We start from the raw sequence: 17,671 nt of genomic DNA on the forward strand, positions 1-17,671 counted from the left end.
AAACAATAGAAATAATTTCTTCATCTAGACTTTTTGGCACCACTGTCTACTTCAAAGGGTCACCACATGCTTTTTTTTGGTCAGTAGACTGCACTGTTGTCACATTTATTTCCAGTTCCACATGTAACAGTATTTCTTTACATTTAAGACAACAAGCCTGTAGTTTACATTCATATTTACAAATGACAGAATTATCTGCAAAATTCTATCTGGCTAGGCTGGCAGCCTTTACTCTTCTCTACCAGTCTTCACAGGAACATCACTCAGCTAAGTTGCCATCCTGGAGTCAATGCTTCTATTGAGCTCATACAAGACAGGATCATTTCATGGCAGCATAGAAGACTAGAAAACTTAAAGTGAGTAAAATTTGCTATATAAATGAAGCAACTGTGTTGCTCCTTGCTTGGTTTTACTAAATAAACTAAAGTAATATGAAGACTTCGAAAGCCAATATTATTTTTTTCTCTAAAGAACTTGTTCGCATAAGCCAGAAAATATTCCCTTCTAGATTGTGTGTTGGTAGTAAAGTGAGAAAGATAGTCCAGGCATACACATATACATAGCATTCAGTTTTAAACTGCCAGTCAATTAAATGCTTACATTGTTTTTTAAAAAAATCCCTTTAATCATTAATTTGTATTAAGAAAACTCACACTTCAAACTGTATAGTGAATCAGAAAGGACACTCACATAAAATATCAAATTATTTTAGAAATAAGTATGCAAATGCCATGAAAATCTCTGTGTAACATTCAAGATTGTCAACACTTGATATGGATAATGATAAATTTCCCTTGGTTCAGAACAGCTCAATCGAGTTTTTTTTTTTTTTTTTTTTAAATGGTATTACAGTTAATGATGCAGGAGGCACAAAATTAAAATCAATGATACTTCATATGGCTGTAGAGAAAGTTTATGATCACACTAGCCACAAAAGAAGATAAATACCAGATCTAAAATCGAAAGTCACAAATTATTTCAAACCTAGAAATATACAGTCTATGATATGCTTTGATTGTGAGTTAATGAAAGTGAATACACCAGAAGATCAGAATCCTTGAACTGCATTCATGAAAAAAAAAATGTCTGGAAAAAAAACACGTTATACATGTTTTTGTAGGGGGGCAAGCTGCCTGTACGCCCTAATGGAGAAAACAAGCTCCCACCTCCCCCCCGAATTCATATATATCAACTCTACAATTGCACCAATTTGAAGAAGGGTGAAATTCCCCCCAAAATGCATCAGTGCCAGCACAACTCACCAACAGTGATTTCACATGAAGCACTTCTTTCATTGATAGTTTGCATCTTGGACAACTGTAGCTCAAGAGTCCAGTCCTTGTCCACCATTAGGGTAACATCTAAGATATACACATTTAGGCAGTCAAAACAATGAAATGCTGCTTATGTATTAAACAAAATTAAGGCTGATTGGCAGAAAGTATATTATCTCTGGAACTGAAAGTAAAATCAAATATCAATAATTAAAAACTTGAATATCAATAAAGATAATGAAAGAAACATTCTAGGAACCAGATTTGATTGCAGAACTTTCCTCTTCCTCCTTCTCTTTCCTCCCTACTTACCTAAGCAACCTGAAGACACCCTCCCTGCACTCTTCTTATACTGTTCTTTTTTCTTCTTCTTTACTTCCTTCTATAACCATAGTATGAACACCCTCTCTCATTCTAAGATGTCACTCAGTTTCCTCTTATTGTCTCTAGTCATATAATCCTTAATATCTCTTTTAAATATCTTATTAGAATTGTCTCAAGCCTCATCTATCACATACCAATATATGTAAACATAATATGACTAATGATATTTTTCCTCACATATTTTCTCCAGCTCATGTTATTATTTTTATTGCACTCTACTATGAAACTTATGTACTATATTTTTTCATTACATTTTTTGCAGTGTAAGATGATACTCTGTGATTAAAAATATTTGCAATTGATTTGTAAAAGACTGTCCCCCAGATTCACTAATCTACAGTGCAGGACTAGCTTAGTCCTGCACGGAAGTGCCCATGTAGGAGGAAGATGGCAGCGCACCATGCATATTAATGAAGGCGCGCTGGCCGAGCTCCTAGGCTTACATGGAGTGTGTACGACTGCAGGGGGCGTGTCTGAGAGCAGAGCTCTCAGAATATACACATCCCTGCAATGAAGGACTGCAGACAGGTAGTAAACAATGAACGAGACCGCCCATAGATGTACGCATACCCCCAGCAACATGCCCCCACATGTATAAGAGCAATAGTGAATAAAGAAAATAAAAATAAATATTTATTTGTAATGAAACGGATGAAGTTTAACTGTAGGTGCTCGAGTTTGCCCATCGCTTAGTTATGGTTAATGTAGCTTAAATAGCAAAAAGAGGATAAAAAGCAAGCTATATGCAAATGAAGCAGTACAGCAATACTGTAGTGTGTAGGGCATTTGCCTCCCGAGCAGTCAATCCCGGTTCAAGTCCCACTGCAGCACAATATATTTTACATGGCAAAGCACATTATAACCAATAGTTTTGTTGCAAAACCCACTAAATAACACATATGTATGAACTAGAGTACTGCAGAAAATGCATATGTGAAGTAGCAGTGTCATAATGAATAAGGCACTAGTAACCAGGTGTAAGCACAACTAAGCAGTAGTAAGCATATGTAAGCACTAGTAAGAGTGTTTATGTGCGTTTGCGCAGGAGTAAGCACTGCCTACACAGATTAAGCAATGTGGAAGCTAACTGAGTATATGAAACTGTAACCTGAAGTTAGCAGTGCTTAGCTACTCGCAAACCCGAATACAACTGCTTTAAAGTGCCTTAATCACTCTGTATCCAATGGCTCGTGTTCTGCCAGCCACAAAATAAACAGCCTCTGCAAGGCGCAAACCGAGGACCATGTACACCATACACAAAGTTATTTGCCAATAAGCCATATCAGATATACATACATCTGATGTTTTCAGAAACATAACGTCCAGCCCAGTCATGCAAAAGTACAGAGAATGTATACCTACATCTAGATGTATTTGTGTGTGTAAATATACTAACATATATATATATATATATATATATATATATATATATATATATATATATATATAAATAACCAGTAATATATACATATATATATATATATATATATATATATATATATATATATATATATATATATATATATATATACATACATACAAATATATGAACATATATACATGCAAATGCTGACATCTACACATATATATGTCAACACCTATATGTTCACATACACACAGCAACTTACATATATGTACACAGATATATATCTCCGTAGGTATAGACCGACATAGTTATAGATATGTAAGCAAATATATATATATACCCATATAGGTATATATGGCCAGACATCTGTAGATAGCAATGGTAGATTAACAGAAACATATATGTCCACATGTACTGTTAATGGGGTTGAGAGGCCCCAAACAATATACGTCTCATACAAATTGGCATATCCCCCAGCCAAACACGTAAGCCCTGCAATACACTACCAAGTTCATTTTATTGTGTTTCATTTAAATAGGGATTTAAATTAGTCTTCTTTTCTGTTTCACATGTTTATATCACATTCCCCTCTCCCCTACCTACTAGGCAGGCTGACCAGTACAGGCCCATCCAACCCAGCCTCTCCTTGACTTATAGTTACTTTACACACAGTTCTGCTCCCCCCCCCCCCTGCTGCACACACTCAGCCACCATCCCTTCCCTAGTTACAGGCCTGTAGCTACCACACCACCACACATTGCCCACCCTCCACTCCTCCTCCCCTCGGGACTCATCCTGTACGTTGTCCTGACCCAAGTATCCTAGGTCTGCCACATGCTGTAGTCCATGCACATAGCCATGCATACCTTTGCAGCCATGCTTTTAGAGGAAAGTAGAATACCCAATTTTTGAGTTGTCTCGCATGGGACGAATGTTTCCCTGGTAATAATAGACTTCACATGTGACTTTGTTTACACTAATGGTTTTATTTGTAGGTATCGCAAAGCATTAGTGGCACACAAAGTTGTCTGGTATGCTCACGAAACATAATAGGAATGTCTAATTCAGGTATACAGGAAACACACCACCCTGGTATACACACTGCACTACAGGTTCCCCTCCTGATAACTAAATTATTGACTAATGAAGATGCACAGCTTTAAAGTGCCATAATCAGTCATTATCCAGCGGCCTGTGTTTCGCCCACCAACAAAATCAACAGCCTCTACAAGGCTTGAACCCAAGACCATGCACACCATACCCAAAGAGAGTTACTACTAAGCCATGCCAGATATACATAACTTTGATATTGTCATTAACATAACATCCAGCCCAGTCATGCAAAATTACAGAAAATGTATACCAACATCTAGATGTATGTGTGTATGTACTTATATCCATATTTAAACCGATAGATATAGATATATATGAACATGTATACATGCAAATCTACATATGTATATATATATGTATATATATATATATATATATATATATATATATATATATATATATATATATATATATATATATATATATATATATATATATGACAACACCTATATGTCCACATATACACAGCAGGTTACATATATGTACGCAGATGTATATCTCCGTAGGTATATACAGACATAGTTAGAAGTATGTAAGCAAAAATATATATACCTATATTGGTATATATGGGCATACATCCGTAGATACAATGGTAGAGTAACAGAAACTCATATGTTCACATGCACTGTCAATGGGGTTGGGAGGCCCCAAACAATATCTGTGTTGTAGTAATTGTCACACCCTCCCCAAAGCCAAACATGTCCACCTTGCAATACACTACCAAGTGTTACAGATCCCATAACCAGGATCTCTCATGACATGGGCACAAGATGTTAACAGTACTACATCCCACCCATATGATGTCAAGCTGGTATTGGTAACATATCATGCAGTACAGTCTGGCTCCCATAGGAAATGTAATATGTGGAAGCCATCAACATCCCCAGGATACAGATACACAGACACAGTTATGCAGATACAGATATACACATGTATATATATATATATATATATATATATATATATATATATATATATATATATATACAGATATATAGATATACATGTGACTACACATACACACACATATATATGTACAGTAAGATACATATGTAGAAGTTGCACACAATATGGAACAGCCACTATGCCTACAGTTAACACCTGAACAACTGGACACTGTAATGACAGTCATTGCCTGCAACATATACCCACAGTGAGGTCATACGATAAAACACCAGACACAGGTTTGCAGAAATGGAAAACCTTTAATTGTGTACTATTACAGTTATATATGCCATGTCATATAGCTGTTCAGACACTGACAACCATATAAACAGAGTAATGCAACTGTGAAACAGTTACACTAATACAGTAGTCCGGAAAAGTTCACAACTGTTGCTGTCCAGGCCAAGCCCTTCAAACTGTACAATAGTGAAGACAGACTGGGCCACAGGATACCAAACAATCAACAGTATGTAATGCAGGTGTATAGTTTAGCAGCCCCTATCTACACTCTGTACAAACTCAGTAGGTGGTAAAGACATCATGTGACCAAATGGATAGTAACTGTTACATAACAAAGCATAACTGAAACCATCCCAAGCACACCAACAAACAGAACAGTCTGTATGGCAGGAGGCAGTAGGCTTGTATTAACCCAATTCAGGTAAGTAATGTAAATATAGGTGAAATATACAGTACTGTACATCCAGATACCTTAAGGCAGCTCACCCTTGATACCCCCTCATTTTGTAACAGCCTAGGCCATTTATGGTGCTCCCCCCAGACTCAATAATACAGGCCATATACCACTGTTACATACACTGGCCTCTGGAGTGCATAAGGGCACACATGTATTGTGTAGGTGACGCCCACACATATATGGCCCCAGCCCCACTGTATGTGTGGGGGATACAACAGCAGTGGACTGATGGCAGCAATGGCAGTGTGATATATTCACAGCCCACTACAGAACAACCCCCAACAGCATGACATATGTGCAAAGCTTGGTATGTAGGTGGAGGACAGAGGCCGGAACACAGGAACATATGTGGAAAACTGTTGCTATACACTAAGCAAGTTGCTGGTGCTACACAATAGTCTGCAACATACCTTTAGTCAGGGAATCAAGGTTAGAAACAGAAACGGATGTAGCCATGTACTGATAGAACTCAACACACCACACTGCAAGTGTAATATCTGACACAGGACCTGTGTGGTGGACTGACAAAACATGATAGGCATACCTCTGGCCAGCAAGAGGATAGGCCCACAATTGTGAGCTATGCAGACAGACTGCATTCCAAGGTAAACTAATATGTACACCCACACACCCTGTAAACCTAGTACTAGACAAAGCATAAAACAACTCTACTCACAGTCTGCCTGTAGTTCCTGATCCTCCTACAAATATGTGACTGCCCTGAGTGTGCCAGTTTTCCTGAAGAGGTATTTCTACCTGTTGTCTGTAACACTGATGCCCACACACAGGAAGGATGTCCATCACACAGGAAATGTAAAGGGACCACGCCCACATGAAGTAGGGATGTATAGTGGGTGGTTGCCATGACAGTGGTAATTGAATGCACTACACATGTGTAATCATATATATATGGCTATCTGGATAAGTATATGTACATATATATATCCATAACATGTCCTGGACATGGAGTGTAGCCCTACCCCAGCCCCTATAGTCCCAAAGTCATAGTGCAAGGCAGTGTCAGGTATGTATAGCAGGTATATTAGTAGACTACTGCTACTGTCATTGGGATTGTCGTCACAGACATGTTGTGTGTGGGAGGTCACATCTGCTTATAACATATGTGCCATTGGCTACTGACAGACATCCTAAGGACGTCATTGTAAAGTACCACTGATAACACATAGTGCCCCTGTGGATTGTAGCAGAGATAATTGCCAATATATGTGGAAATTCTGACACACTGTACAGTCCAGAGGTATACACATAAGCCCTTTATGTAAAACATGTGTACCATGCCTGACAATATGGATGTAGACAGCCATGTAGATGGGTGTAACACATAACGGCTGGTATACATTTGCCACCATAGGTTATGCATTCAAACACCTCTGTTTGACCTGACACATAATGACCATTGGTACAGGGGTGCCATGGCCACATACTACCCACTAGATATTGACATACATCTGTACAGCATCCTGCTGCTCTGTCTGACATACATGACTTTTAAGGGAGGCCCGGCAGCAGTATATCTGGCAGGTATCTGCACATGACATCTCTCTGGGTAAGTACACTAAGCTGCTACTAAACCAGCACATATGCACCACTTCATGCATGACATATGTACAAAGGTTCACATACACAGGGCCAATATTGCCATGTTGCTGTGATAACCTCATACATTTACTGTTGTAACGGGGTTTGTTGCAACATATGTTCTATGAGGGATATGAAGTCCTTAACTGTCACAGTTTTCACCATCTACAGACTGCAATCCTCACACTACCTTCTGAAGTCCACAGATAGATGCTTCATGGGTAACACATGAATCCAAAGGCACAACACTGCCCAGTCTGTAGATGACCCTGCAGATGGGGATTCCTCATAAACATGGAACTGACATGGCAGGTATTGAGACATGTAGGACAGCCATATCCACACACACACACACACACACACACACACACACACACACACACACACACACACACACACTGTTAAACCAACATTACTCCAAATGCAGTATAGCAGCACTTACAGTCTGTAGTCAGGTCAGGCATATCCCCCTCCTGTTTGTTGCCCTGTTTCCACAGTGTATGTTGTTAGAGGTAAATCCCCAATCCATCTGAGATGCTGTTTGCCAAATAACATAACTAATTCCTGCTCACAGTGAATGAAAAGGGCCAACACCACCATAATGCTCCTAGATATTGGAGCATGTTTCCATGCAATTGGCTATGGGAATGTTACCACAGCAGTTCCACATGCAATCAGCTAGGGGAGGGCTATAATTTGTGCAGAGGTCATTAGCTGATCACAAGCATCACTTAAAATACACATACTGCTGCCTAAGCAAAGCAGGTGTAGGTCACCACATCCACCAGAGAGGGAGTGGGAGAGGCAGACAGAGGCAAAGACATGTCAGGGAGGGGTGGGAGAGTAAAACTGAAGAATGTTTGTGCCATACACCTACCAGCACAGGGTATCAAACCCCTGACAACTAAGTAATGCTATCATAGTTCTATGCAGTTATTGGATGCGCCACATGAATTACCTGTTGTGGAGCACTCAGAACATATATGTGATGATGGGTGACATCTGCAACAGGGATACAGTAGCTATACGGTAGGTGATGTACATGTGTCTGTCCGCATGAACAGGTGCCACACTCACACCGGGACACACACACATTAACACACTTGGTAGGGCCAGCAGTACAACTCATCAGTAGTGGTATTGCCACAACAGATCACTGTGCAGGTATCACATGGACCACATGGGTCATATGGAGGTTGTATGGGCAAAGGGTATGAGGAGGTGTCTGACATCAGACAGCATGCTTCAGTATGCCCATGGGAGTTGTAATGCTTGTGGATGTGAACATACGCATCATGCAACACATACAAACACACAGGGTGCCAGTACTGACATGCATGGATGCATGTCTACATGGGTATGTGGTGGTCAACTGTGCCAGCAGGCTATACAAGGGTAGGTGATGGGTATACCTTGGCATCAGGCCACATGACAATGGTCTGTATTGTGGCTCAGGGCTGTAGTTTCTGCATTTGCCCACACAGGTGGGTATTTTATCCCCCATCCAGTCACCTGGGTGACTATTGTGTGTGGCCAATGCTGTGCATCGCTTGCCATGTAAGTGTTCCTTAGTCCATGACATGGATGGTGTTTGGGATGTGCACACCTCCCACATGCATGTACAGTGACATGCAGAACTGCACTTGGGGTGTCTGGCCCATGATGTGAACACAGATTATCATCAGATGTGCCAGACTTGCCCACCTGTGGTGAGAACTGGTTATGGGCAGCAGGTTTAGCCTGCTCCTAAATTGATAACATGCTAACAGCATTCTCTGGTGTCAGTGGCATCTGTCCATACAGGGCATGTTGTCAGGCATGATATGTCCATTGTGGGTCACATGTGATGGCACCACAGATGGTGCAGGTGTCCATTGAGGAAAATGGGGGAGGTGCACTGTCTGCAAGTATGCGCATATTGGACAGATGGACAGGGTGACATACCCTCTGTAGCCCACTGCTATCACTCCATAGTTACTATCAGTGGCCAATATGCAGTGTACTACCCACATATTGGCTGTTGCCTAGGCATGTGTGTGTGTATGAGACATGGGTTGAGAGTGTGCTCCGGGTAATACTGGAGTTGCTAACTGTTATTGCCTGGTCTTGATGTCACATGAATGGGTATGGCTTTGCACCCCAGCCTCTCAGCTATTTCACATCTGTTATCCCTGTTTAGTGGACATTGTAATATAGTAGGGCCACCATATAAGAAATATGCAAAACCCTCTCAACATTGGCCACACACTCACAACCACCTCTACATAGAATATGGGTTACAAATACACACACACCCCTGCCATGTCTGGGAGTAGAACCCCTACCTAACTAGTTTATTTCACTAAAGCACTATGCAGTCATAGCACATGCCACATACATGACTGGAGGACTCTTTCTCCAAAGGTGTATTTCACAATGAATGACATCAGCAGGATTGCCAAAGTAGGGAATTTGAAATGTACTGCAAGTGACTAACCTAAAATGCATTGCTCCCTACACAGACAGTGACACACACACAAAACATCCACAACCAGCATGTGCGGATATAGAACCCCTAACAGAGGTCTATATCACACTACAGCATGGAGCTGTTATAGGATGCACCACAGGGATTACTAAATAACTCTTTCCCCAAAGGTAGATTCCACAATGAATGACATCAGCAGGATTGCCAAAGTAGGCCATGTGAAATGTACTGAGTGTGACTAGCCTGTAATGCATTGCTCCATAAACAGACATTGAAACACACACAAAACATCCAGAACAGCCACGGGTGGGGATGGAACCCTACCACAGTCCTAAATCACACTACAGCAGTATGTAGTTACAGGACATGCTACAGAGATTACTGGGCTGCAATCTTTACAGAGATGTATTTCTAGGTGGGTGACATCAGCAGTCTTGCCAAAGTTGAGTATATGAATTGTAAGGAGTGTGAGTACCCTAAAAAGCATTGCTCTTGACACAGTCAGAGACACACACACAAACAGTTTCCAAGTCTGGGATTAGAACTCCTACCTAACTACTTTATCACACTACAGCAGTACGCAGTTACAGGACATGCTACGGATATTATTGGGTGACAACCTTCCCAGAGGTGTATTTCTATGTGGGTGACATCAGCAGCCTTGCCAAAGTTGAGTATATTAATTGTAAGGAGTGTGAGTACTCTAAAAAGCATTGCTCTGTACACAGTCAGACACACACACTTGCTATGTGTGTGATTAGAACAACTACTTAACTACATTATCACACTACAGCAGTACGCAGTTACAGAATGCGCTACGGAGATTACTGGGCTCTGATCTTCACAGAGGTGTATTTCTAGGTGGGTGACATCAGCAGCCCTGCCAAAGTTGAGTATATGAATTGTAAGGAGTGTGAGTACCCTAAAACGCATTGCTCTCTACACAGTCAGACACACACACAGCCACACACACAGACAATTGCCAAGTCTGGGGTCAGAACTCCTACCTAACTACTTTATCACGCTATAGCAGTACGAAGTTATAGGATGCACTACGGAGATTACTGGGCTATGATTTTCACATAGGTGTATTTCTAGATGGGTGACATCAGCAGCCTTGCCAAAGTTGAGTATATGAATTATAAGGAGTGTGAGTACCCTAAAAATCATTGCTCTCTACACAGTCAGACAGACATGCACACAAACAAATAGCTGCCAAGTCTTGGGTTAGAACTCCTACCGAACTAGTTTATCACACTATAGCAGTACACAGTTATGGGACATGCCACAAAGATTACTGGGCTACAATTCTACCAAAGGTGTATTTCACATTGAATGACCTCAGCAGGCTTGTCAAAGTAGGACTATGGGGAGGGCGGTGTGTGCATGGGCCATAACCCATTCATCTAGGGGTTGATACACCACATGCAGACACACACGGGGTCTAATGTCACAGGCACGTGTATACAGCTGCTAGATGACTACTTCCTTGTACAGTCATGTTGCACAGCTGGCACATGCAGCACATAGACTGTAATGTTGACAGATACTAGTGGCTAGTATCTGCAGTGAGTGACATTTACACCTCTTGTGTTTAGGGCCCTTTGGCTGTGTGCTGGGTGGAACAGGCCTGGATGGCTCCTTGTCACAGTCACCCTCTTCCTCACATCTATGTACGTCTAACTTTGGCTTATTATAATGTGTTGTCCTGACATATATGTCTGTATTCCTATCCACTGTGTGTGTGTGCAAGCCATGAGTGGTGCATACTGATGAGTGTCCACACTAACAACTGCAACTGCCAGATATGTCTGATCCACTGGTGTTTGCAGTCATGGCCTTCATGTGTTTAAGTGTGTGAGCATGCCCAGTATGACCTTTCAGTATGTTGTTGACTGACATTGCCTTCATTTCTCTGTGTGTGTGAGCATGCCCAGTATGGCCATCTGTATTGAATGTGTGGATCATGTCCAGGTAGTTCTGTGCTGCAGTGTTGACCTTTGTGTTGTACACCGACAAGTAGCATGCTGTCTCTGCAGGGTATCCATCGATCATTTGGCTTTGACTGTTACTACATTTCTGCATAGCAGTGGGGGGCACACCTGACTGTTTCTACATTTCTACACAGGAGTGTGGGAGGGGGGCACACCTGACTGTTATTACCTTACTATGTTGGATGGGGGGGCACACCTGACTATTTCTACATTTCTGCACAGGGTTGGGGGGCACACCTGACTGTTATTGCATTACTATGTAGGATGTGGGGGGCACATGTGACACTTGTACACATTCGCTATGACTGTACTGGTATGTCAGGTACTCCATTTCATTCTGTACTGCTAACTATCATGCTGACTGTAGGCATACCAGTGTACTACAGATTGTGGCTTTGGTTGCCCTACATATTATTGTTTGACTTCCTACCCTTCAGAACTAACATCCCACTGCCTGCCCTGCTGTGGTCTGTCTGTGTAGGCCTGGGGGGAGGTTAACCATAGCCATCATTCTGGGGCCATGGCACAGGCTCTGTTTGGGTTTGTCTACACCTGTCCTGCTGGCTGAGACTGTTGTTGGATATGTGAGCCATCCTGACTGGCATGTGTGGGTCATATGGACACACATGTCACTCAGCACAGTTCGTACAGTGGGTTTTGTCACCCTGTATAGTACTGGCGATTATGGAGACTCCAGTATGTGTTACAGATGTTATGGTGCCACTATGGGTGTCTACTGTCTGCTGTCATAACATTCAGCCACCCAATTCCCATGCATGCTCACATCCATACCATAGCTACAGGTAACAACACATTCTACTCCATTTGGCAACTGGTAGGTTGATTGGCTTACCTTGAGGGCATGACAGAATTGCGGATGGTGCTTGAGGGCTGCCTATGTTGGATGCACATAGTACACTCCCTATACATGGTTGAGCACAGGTAGTGTCATGTTTGTCATTCTTTTTACTGTGTGTGCGAGTCAGATAGAGGTGTCATTCGCTGGGTCCCTGCTGTGTCAGTGCATGTGCTATGCATTGCCTCTTTGCCAAGGTCAGGGCATACTGAGCACGCATCCTTCTGCCTACTGGGGCAGGCTCAGGTTGTTCCTCCACCGGGTCGCTCTGTGCCTGTGCAGGCTTTGGCACTGGTGGGGGGCTGTGTAGCCCCGACCTATGCTGTTCCTGCTGCAGCTGTTTCTACAGGATCTTATTGTGTAGCATAGCACATACCATAAAAATTTCAGCACATGTAGCTGGTGAATACTGCAAGGCACCACCAGATGTGTCCAGACACCGGAACCATGACCTGAGCATCCCAAACACATGGTCTATTATATGTCTGGCCTGTGCGTGTGCCTCATTATGGTGCTGTTGTTCAGGTGTGTCTGCATTTCCGAAGGGTGTCATCAGCCACGGCTCAAGTGTGTACCCAGCATCCCCCACTAGGTGACCGTAGGGGATGTCCCCATTGGCAAATCTATGGTACAGCTGTGTCAGATGCCATATGTAGAAATCGTCATAGCTTCCAGGGCAGCCAGCACACACATTCATTATAATGCCCTGGGCATCACATACGACCTGGCAGTTGATGGAGGGGATGCCCCTCCGGTTGATGTAGACCCTATCCTGCTCACCGGGTGGTGCTTTGATGCATATGTGCATGCAGTCTGTATCACCCACTACCCCAGGGTATTCTGTTATTTTGTGGAAGAGATGCATATTGCTGGTCAACACCTCACCGGTGTTGAGGAAATATATGTGTTCACTGGCATGTGCTGACACTGCATCCAGGAACTGGTGGAATACTCTGGATGCTGATGCCTGTGAGATCCCCATGATATACCCAGTTGTGCTTTGAGAGGTACATGTGGCTAGTATACCTAGGCCTGCACATACCTTGGTATCCACTGGGATGGGTTCCTTTCAGTCAGTTTGGTGTGTCAGGTGTGGCTGGCACAGCTCAACAATTTGATGTAGGAGGTCTCTGTCCACCCTATAGCGCTCCACTATCACCAGCTCATGTAGCCCCTGGTAGGTTACCCAGGGTCTATACACTCTTCTTCGTCTCCTCACTGTGGGTTGTTCAGCAGCATTCACATCCTCACCACCTTCAGCCTCTTGCACATGTTGTTCTTTGCTGCCTGCTGCAGCCCCTCTCATTTTGTAGGTTTGTTTGTTAAAATTTCCCCACTTGTAAACACTGGTGGTGTAGAGTGTGGGGAAAAACCAAAGGGGAAGGTATTTTTTTAGTTTATAGTAGTGTTCTGAGCTGGGCAAGTCTACTGCTTGTGTAATAGGCTGATTCTGATACATTTCACCTGCCAGCTATACTAGTTCTTTTTGAATATCTTCCTACTGCTGTTTTCCCTTCCCATTGCCTCCCTGTTTAAGCCTGTGTGCACGCCACGCAAACAGAGTGCTCAAATGTGCACACTGCTGCTATTTCCTTTTTCTTGCTGTAAAACCGGTGTGTGGCATGCACACCCGCTTACAATTTGTAACGAGTGCTAGGCAGGTTTAATCACACCCCCTAGCTTAGCTGTGCTAAGCTAGGAGCAAACCCAAGCCACAGGGCTCCAATCCACTTTCAGAATGCCTGATACACTTCTCCCATGATGTCACCTACCTTCTGGGCTTGCACACAGCTAGGCCTACTCTTACACTGTTGGGACCTGACTAGCATGCTGGGGAAAACTGGGATTCACTATCATTTCCTTCATTTGCATAGGATTGCCTGCTAATGCATAGTTACATGTCTCACACTGAGCCTCCCCCTTAGCAACCACTAATCATTGACCATGTTGTCTTCTGCCTGCCATTGACTTGCATGGCAGAATGCTGATTTTAGTTAGAATGCTTATTTTAGGTTTATTTTGTTAATTTACCCCGATCCTGTTTGTGCGCTGCTGTCCTATGCTTAAACAGCATAGATCGGCTAAAAAAAAATAAAGTTAATTTTTTTATTTTTTGTATTATTTGCAATGCCAATGGCCTTATACTTGGCCATTGGCATGCTTCCTCAATGATATGCAGCCTTTATTTGGAGCTGTCATAGCTCCATTTTGGACTTTGCAGAAATGTACTCGGTTACTAACCAAGTACATTTCTGCAGATAGCACTAGTCTTGCAAGGACTTTTGCAAGCTTCCTGGATTGCAAAATTACCTCATTTGCATGGATTTCACCTGCAAATGGGGTGATTTGCATACAAAGGCTTAGTCCATGCAAGATTAGTGCAGGAGTGCTTGTGCATACCCCTGCAGGTTGTTCCTGGATCGCACGGCAGACATATTGCCTGCGTGGGCTCCTACACCAATCTTGCACTCCATGCAAACTTTTGAGAATCCGGGGGTGTGATTGTGGAGCTTTTATCCCTGGGATTCTGCTGAAAATGGACACTTTCTAGCCCAGTCAGACATTCCCAGTAAACAAACGTCAAATGAAAATAAAAAAAATAAATAAATAAATAGATTTGCCCTAACATGACACAGCCTTAGACCTGTTAGATGCTTCAGCAAAAAATAGGGCAGAAAGAGAAGTGTGATATAACATGCACTGTCAAATATCTAATATGACAAATCAGTGAAAAAGTTCATTTTGATGAAAATGCTACATTAATGCTGTGCGTAAATTCAGGGGTAGACTATTAACTTTGGGTGTCATATATAGTAGTAAGATAGTATGTCCGAAAAATCTGTGTTTTCCAAAGAGCAGAAAGAAGTCAGAAGTATTAGAATATCTTAAACCTTTTCTTTTAATGTTATCTTTAATGGTTTAGGTCAGGGGTCTCATCATTTAAACTTCAGTTATGGCATTGGAGAGAAGCAAACAAGGAACAGATTTGCACCCCCATATATAAAATCTTCTGCATGTCAACACTTCCTTAAATCGAACATTAACAATGTCAGTACTCTTACCTATTGAAAAGGAAAGCAAATGTTCTTCTCCATTAATTACATTTTAAAAAATCTAAGCTCTAACAGTAACACCAGATATGCTTTGTCTAAGTAGTGATACTGTTAGAGAAAAGATTTTGCATAAGGCAATGTATACAGTTAAGAGCATGGCAGGTTTAGGGTGAAGGTCAGCATACGTGAGTAAGGATGGGCAGGCTGACTTTATGACCCTGGACCACCTTACTCATATGTCCTAACACTAACCCTAACCATGCCCCTGATCCTAACCCAAATCCTACACATTATCTTATGAAAACCCTTTTTTTATCATCACCACTATACTAGACAGTAGGGCACAGCATACATAACATACATACCTACATACAATATTAAAGCTATTACCCACCCTAACCTGCAAACATTTGCACACACATGTGCACATACACACACACACACACACACACACACACACACACACACACACACACACACACACACACACAGAGCACTTCACTCTTCTGTAAAATTAGCTTGTGTGTGTATGTTTTAAGGAAGATAAATGTATGCTTTAGGAAAGATATAGTGTGTATTTGTGTGTGTGTGTGTGTGTGTGTGTGTGTGTGTGTGTGTGTGTGTGCATGTGTTTTGGAGAGATGCAGATGCACATAATCCTATTCTATGACTTCTGGATACAGCACTCTTGTGTGCAAGCTAAAACGTAGATAAGTGGCATTTGGCCCATTCTGAATCCAGTAAACAGTAACAGCAACATTGTGTCACTGTCTATATCAGTATTCAGCGGTTTCTTTCATTTTTATGCATTTTTACTGTATTATATCTTAATTTGAAATTATGGGGGTTATCTGAAATTGTTTTTCATTTTGCAATGCATTTCAAGTGGTTTCAATGCTATGCTATGATATTTAGTTGTTTCTAGTATTTTCCTGCATTCTTACTGGGCAGGATTCACGAAGCCTCCATGCAAGAGTTATAACTCATACACGGAGGCTGCAGTTAAACGGAGTGATGTCACATGCTTTGCATATTCATGAGAGCATGCTGAATCACACCTAAGGCTAACACGATTCGTGTAAGACAGTAGGGGGCGTGTCCGTAGGCCGAGCCCTGTAAGCAGACACGCCGCCAGAAGAGGAAAAGTGCCCAAAGTAAACACCCACGACAGAGTCCAAGGAAATGTGAATAAACACAACACAACACATGCCCCCACAGACTATGAACAGAAAACATATAAAAAAACATGTTATATATATTTTTTTAAATTGTAAAAAAGTTTAACCGTGAGTGCGCTCGTTTGCTGGCGTGCCGTAAGCGCAGCTACAGTTAGCAGTCAGTGGGAAAGCATATAAGAACTAAATATGCAAAGAAAGCCAGGAAGCAATAGCGTAGCAGTAGAGATGTTGGCTGAAGAGCAGGCATTCATGGTTCGAGCCCCCACAACGCCAATTAGCAAAATAAGCACAAAACAAGTCCCTGACAAATATGTACACATAAAACCACATTTAATGTAATGAAATAGCCCATTTATATTGAAGAAATGTGAGGTAACAAAAGAATAAAAAATGCCAGATGTGCCCATAGCTGAGCTACAGTTTAACAGGGTGAGTGCATCTGCCCGTACGTGAGCAGTGGTTTAACTGGTGCAAAATGAGTGCCTGTAGCTGAGCAGTGGTTTAACACGCTGAATTTAAGTGCCCCTAGCTCAGCTGAGCTTAATATGCACGCCGATAGCCAAATGAGGCTTAAACCAGCGTACCCCATTTGCGAGAAGCTGCGCACCGTGCAAACAAGCTGACGGGCAACATTGAGCAAGCCATATCAAAACTGCCTTTACACAGACACACCCCTCAGCATGTCTAGACAGTCATGAAAAAAAGGCTTGGGACGGGCAACATTGACAGCCATACAAAACTGTTC

Source organism: Protopterus annectens, chromosome 1.part0, assembly GCF_019279795.1.
Source record: "Protopterus annectens isolate FY-2018-M chromosome 1.part0, PAN1.0, whole genome shotgun sequence".
Classification (NCBI taxonomy): domain Eukaryota; kingdom Metazoa; phylum Chordata; order Ceratodontiformes; family Protopteridae; genus Protopterus; species Protopterus annectens.